Source organism: Desmodus rotundus, chromosome 10 (genome assembly GCF_022682495.2).
Source record: "Desmodus rotundus isolate HL8 chromosome 10, HLdesRot8A.1, whole genome shotgun sequence".
NCBI classification, from domain to species: Eukaryota; Metazoa; Chordata; class Mammalia; order Chiroptera; family Phyllostomidae; genus Desmodus; species Desmodus rotundus.
Window position 1 is genome coordinate 53,922,681 of NC_071396.1, and position 6,276 is coordinate 53,928,956.

The window sequence follows — 6,276 nt, forward strand, 5'->3', positions numbered from 1 at the left end:
TGGTATGACAGAGACTAATAGAACAGGATAAGGGGCCCAGAAATAAATATTAGTTGACCTTACACATATGGTCAACTAATATTTGATAAGGGAGCCAAGAATAGTCAATTTTTATAAGTAGATAATTATCTCCGTACACTTTTTGGCTTAGTGAGCAATAGAGCCAAAGCCATTTTCTCTCATTGAAAATTAGAACACGGCTCAATATGCTACATTTTTATTTTTCCTCAGTGGAAACGTAAGTGTGCAAAGAGCTGGAAAGTGTGTGTCTCTGGGAAGGAAGAAAAGCAGGGGTTAGTTTAAATGCACAATTTCTAAAAAAAAAGCTTCACTCATCTCACTATAACTGAAATTGTATGAAATTTTATTCAGTAAAGACGAGTCTTAAGTTACCAGGTAAGTGTGGTACTAAATATTACATGTGTATAAATTCTGAGTCAATTAAACTTTTAAGTATATAAGGGAGGGCTTGAAACATAAAGTCACTCTAGTGTTTTTAATAAACAAAACCATATTGCTTTTCTTTCTTTGATGTAAATTCAGATTTACATATGTATTAACATTTTGAAATTCAAAATTACTAAAGTTATTAAATTAAGAAACAATTCATGACAGTCTTAGCCAAGTCACGGTGGTTTCCTGCTTCAACAGTGCTTCAGTGGAACCTGGCGCTCAATCTCCCATGCCAGCCAGCTGCCCAGATCCAGCCTTCTGCCACCTCCTCACAGAGCCCTCAGACCACCCTGAGGCATCCGCTGCCACTCCAGCACTGTGAAGCTGCCTGGCCTCAGCCACCTATCATGATGACCACGTCCACCTCACAGGTGTGCCAGAACTGCCACCAGGATTTGAAGGCCACCATCAACTGCCAGATCAACGGGAAGCTCTACACTTTCTACATCTACCTGTCCATGTCTTACTACTTTGACCACGATGATATGGCTTTGAAGAACTTTGCCAAGTGTTTTCTTCACCAATCTCATAAAGAGAGGGAACATACTGAGAAACTGATGAAGCTGCAGAACCAATGAGGTGGCCGAATCTTCCTTCAAGATATCAAGAAACCAGACTGTGATGACTGGGAGAATGGGCTGAATACAATGGAGGGTGCATTACACTTGGAAAAAAGTGTGGATCATCACTACTGGACTTGTACAGACTGGCCACTGAAAAAACTGACCCTCATTTGTGTGAGTTCATTGGGACGCACTACCTGAATGAGCAGGTGAAATACATCAAAGAATTGGGTGACCAAGTAACCAACCTGTATAGGTTGGGGGCCCCTGAGTTTGACATGGCAGAGGATCTCTTTGAGAAGTATACTTCTGGAGACAGTACAGAGAGCTCAGCCTTAGGCTGCCTTCCCCTTGCCATGGGGGCGGTGGGGGGGGGGGGGACACAACTTCCCTAGTCACCAAAGCAGTATGTGCATGTTGAAGCAACCTTCACCTTTTCTATAACTTGTACCAAATCATCCACTTACTTCCTTCATTTGTACCATTCCTTTAAATAAAGTAATTTGGTACCAAAAAAACAAAACAAAACCCTTCACGTATTGAATGTTTTCCCTGAAATTGTATTATTCTGGGTTTTTTTGTGTGTGTTTTACTTTTTGATTATCTTTTTGCTATTATGAATTTTCCAGGATCATATTTCAACAATAAGCATGCATAATCTTTATAATGAGGAATGTATAAATAAAAGTAATGCATACTCATGACATATTTATTTTCCTAAGTTATTTTAAATTAATTTCATATACATATTTTTCAAATAATGTGGACCTTCAAGGCTTAGAAACAGGCTGGGAATAATTTCATTGAGTTTCCCAAACTTCAGTCATTTGTACATCAACTTTATGCTTTTTTGCCAAAATCTATGTATGAGCTTTAGCACATATATTTTAAATCTTATAATTTTTACTTCAAAAGATTAATTGAAAATGAAATTCAATATCCCAATACTACCTGGACAAAAATCAATCCACCATGAAAAAAAGGAAAGCATAAATTAAATATAATTAATGCAATAATATTAAATTCCAGCCAAATACCATTTCTTATTCAAAGGTTCTGATTCTGAGGTTTCTTTACTTTTCATTTAAAAAGGAATATTAGTGGGAGTTTGAGGGGGTTAAAAGTAAGTTAGCAACAAGTGCAAGTTTCTTTCTGTAATAATTAGAAATGCTGAATTAGAATGAAAAAGCGAATTACATTGTGAAAGTGTGGATCTATATTATTTAATCTTGATGCCCTTGCTACTTACATACCAAAGTGGACAAGATAGTTCCCAGCCCCCAAAGAACTCCGGAATGGGAGATCAGGGCAAGGAGGGGAAGGGAACCACTTATTGTCAACACTGAGTGATGAGAGTCACACTTAGGGTCTATGCCATATGCTGTTGGGATCTAAGGGCAGGACGACAGATAAAGGAACATGGCAGGTTCCTCAGTGCAAAGGGCAAGATCAGCTAATCAGTGGTTAAAAACATGAATCAGCTCTGCAGAGGCAAGTAGGGCTTTCCCTTTAAAAGTGTATTAATTTGCATTCCTATATGTTCAGGGAACTGGGGTTGTAAGGGATTAAAGTGAGAAAAAGTTTCTGACTCACATTTCTTCAGTGGTTATACGAAAACCTGCTCTGCCTGTGAATCTTACAATACGTAGAAATAGATAAAAATGCAGAGGAAGAATATTCACCACAATTTACTAGTTTTAAAACATAAATCAGATCACATTACTTCCCTGCTTAAAACCCTGCTTCGTGGGTTGATCATTGTTCTCAGAGTCAAACCCGTACCCCCTCCTGTGGCCCAGGAGCTCTGCCCTTCCTCTGCAGCCCCATCTCCTGCTGCCTTCATTCCAGCTCACTAAATTCGGTCCACTGGGGGCTTGGCTATTCCCTCTACCTGAAGCACTCTTCCTCCAGAGCTTTACAGGCCCCCTGAGAGTGACACCAGCCCAGAGAGAAGCGGGCAAGGCCAAGAGGTCAGGAGGGGTGATTCCTGCTGTCATAGAGCACCCAGGATATCAGCTGCATGACAGCAGAGACTCTGCCTCTCAACACCCTGCTGTGCCCCGGTATCTGGAACCTGCCCAGTGCCCATTTCCACATTCATCACTGTTGGGAGTTCCCGTATTAAAGCCCAAGTATGTACTATAGCACTATACGCTTCTCAAACTACAGGATGGCCCACACCAATTCTGTGCAGAGAGGATAAAAAATAAAGTATCCAGTACAACTTTGTAAATCATCAAGTTTATTACAAAATTTGGAAAAACAAGCACTTAAATAAGAACCCCCCCCAAAATGGGAGCAAAGGAGAGGAGGGGAGGGGAGAAGGGTCCCAGGAAAAACAGTCCATTCAGGTGGGGGCCGAGGAGTAGACCCACAGGAAGAGTGGCCTCTCCTCTTGTTCCTCAGCAGGAAGGCCATGGAGAAGCCGGACACCCCTGGTGTAAATCCCGTGCAGACAACGCTGCGGCAGTTTGCACACCTCCATCGTCCACTGGACCAAGTCCTCTCACCTACACACAGCTTGTGTTTCTGGCACCGTCTCTCCTGCAGCAGCTTGTGCCCAGCCTCTGGTTCATCTTGTGCACCATGTGGCCAGGCTTCCTGGAGCTCTGTGCCTTCAGGTTCAGCAGGTAAAATGCAGGGAGTGTGGCTTGACTTCCCCAGAGTTTGACTGTGGCTCTGCTTGGGCCGTCCACAATTTTAAAAGTTATTCGGGCTTGACTCTTGTCCTTTTGTGATGCTGCTTCGTGGTGGATGGCCCACAGCACAGGCATTTTAAGAAAAGCTTGAAGGCTCTCCGAGCCACCCCCTGCCGGCCCTGGCTGTGGCCAGAAGGAGAGCCTGGGGTCCCACCAACGGGCTGTGCTCCTTGGAGGCAGACTTCAGTGGTGGTTCCATCTGTGGCCCTTCTACTGCTGCTGGGGCTGCCTCTGCTGTGGGTGGTATGGGAGCCCCCAGGGCCACACTGGAGGGCCAGGCTGGAGGTGGCTGTCCTAGACTCTAGGCTGGACAGGGAAGTGCTGCTCCTGGATGCCAGGCTGGGTGGGGGAACGGTCATCCTCTCTTCCTGGCTGCTGGAGGATGAGGAGCTGGATTCCAAGCTGGATAGCGGAATGGTTGTCCTCAGCCCCAGGCAGCTTGAAGGAACCACAGGCTCTTCTGTCCTCTTCCTGCTGTTGGGGTCAGGGGAGGGCCTGGGCCTTACCCGGATGGTGCGGCCCTTCATGTGGGCTTTCATTGTTTTAAGGATCAGGTACGTTCCCATCACCCTGTTATATTTTTTCTGTGTTAGGGACTCCTGAATCTCGTGCTCCTTAAATCCCATGTCCTTCATTATTTCTGTCACCTGGGGGTCAATGTCACCCCCGGGTGGCTCACTATATGGCCTCAGTTCCTCCTCCTGACCCATGTTGACCCATAGATCACTCATTATATCTTCAAGTGTTGGTCTTCTCCTGGGGTCGAGGGTTAATAATTTCTTTAAAAGTTTTCGACCTTCTTTGGATATAAAGCGTGGTATATGGACCTTCCCACTCAGTATCTTCCTCTTCATTTTCCCAAAGGTGTCCCCCATAAATGGCAAATCCCCCACCAGCATCTTATACAAAACTACGCCCAGGCTCCAGGCATCAACCTTTGGGCCATCATAAGATTGTTGCTGCAATATCTCTGGGGCCATATAGGGTAAGGTGCCACAGTAGGTGGTCAGTTCATGGTCAGTGAATTCCCGACCAAAGCCAAAGTCTGTGAGTTTGATATTCCGCTCACCATCAATCAGTATGTTGTCTGGCTTCAGGTCCCGGTGGACGATCCCCTTCTGGTGGCAATACTGAACCGCTGATATCAACTGCCGGAACATGGCTCGGGCTTCCCTCTCGCTCCTGGGGCCGTGATTTTCCAGGTAGTCAAGTAAGTTCCCTCCACTCACATGCTCCATAATGAGATAAAATTTCTTCTCAGTGGCAATCACCTCAAATAATTTTGTTATATTTGGATGATTTAAGCCCTTGAGACAACGGACTTCTTTAAAACACCTAGCTACGCCCCACTGCTCAATGGCTTTGACAGCCACCTCTGTCCCTGTTAGCATGTGGTAGGCTAACCACACCTTGGCAAAGGATCCCTTGCCGATGGTGTTCAGGAGGGTGTAATCGCCAATAAAGTGCTCCTTAAGGCCAGAGATGGCTGCAAGGTCATTAGTCATGGTGGCGTCAAAATAAGAACAACAACAAAAAAGAGAGAGATAAAAAATTAAAAAATGAAAAAAAAGTAACGAAAGAAAAAATAAGAAAAATTAAAAAACAAAAATAATAAAGGAAAATGAGAAAAATGTAAGAAATGACCAAAAAAAGAAAAATAAGAAAAAGAAAACAAAGTGGAAAAGCAATGCCAGCAACAACGCTAACGAGTCCAAGTCCAACAGGTCACCACAATCAGCTTCCTGGGCATCAACGGACAAAAATCTCAGCCCAGCCAGGGCCCTATATATAGGAATAGTGTGTGATTCCATCACAATGGCGCTTTATGAGGTCAGAGCAAGACATGGACCAAGCATGGCTTGGGGTAAACTACAGTGGTTTTCTCACTTTTTGGTCTCAAGACCCTTTTGCTCTGGAATAAAAAAAAAAAAAAAAGAAAAGGACCCCCCCCAAGAGCTTTTTGTTTATGTGGGATATTAAAGACTAATATTTACTTTATTAGAAATAAAATATCCAAAATATAAAAATAAAATAAAATAAAATATCTTACATATTCCCATGCTCCAGGTCATAGTTCAAGTATCACCTGCTTAGAGAACACCTTCCCTGACCCATCCATTCCTACCTGCCTCACCCAGCCCACCCAGTTGTCATCTTCACAGCACTGACCACAGGGCACCCGGTTCTTGTTTACTGTCTGCCCTTCCCTCGAAGGCAGGAGCATGATTGTCATCTTCCCTGCATCTGGCACAGTGAGTGGAACAAGTGTTTCATCAATAGAAGAGTGTGGGGTAACAAAAGAATATATGGCCAACTACTTATTTAATCAATGTGATTCATTAAAAATCTTTTTAAAATGCATGTTCTGTCCTCACTCGGCTTTTGGAACAGGTAGGATGGGAAAGAGGAGAGCTGCAATCTGGGTCTCCAGGAATGTGGGTGCGTGGTGAGGCTGAGGAAAGGCCAAAGGTAGGGGCCTTGCCGTAAAGATTAAAGAAGATGATCCGTCCCTCCCTCCAGCGGTATTTGCCAAAGGACTCAATGAGTTTGGATCTAGAGTG

At 44.0% G+C, this 6,276-nt stretch overlaps 2 pseudogenes; one reads left to right on the plus strand and one right to left on the minus strand.

Annotated features, from left to right (window-relative positions):
- Window positions 1–800: 800 nt before the first annotated feature.
- LOC112318003 (ferritin heavy chain pseudogene) lies at window positions 801–3,650 on the plus strand (annotated as a pseudogene).
- Window positions 3,651–3,723: 73 nt separating this feature from the next.
- LOC112318002 (serine/threonine-protein kinase MARK2 pseudogene) lies at window positions 3,724–5,220 on the minus strand (annotated as a pseudogene).
- Between the last annotated feature and the right edge of the window lie 1,056 nt (window positions 5,221–6,276).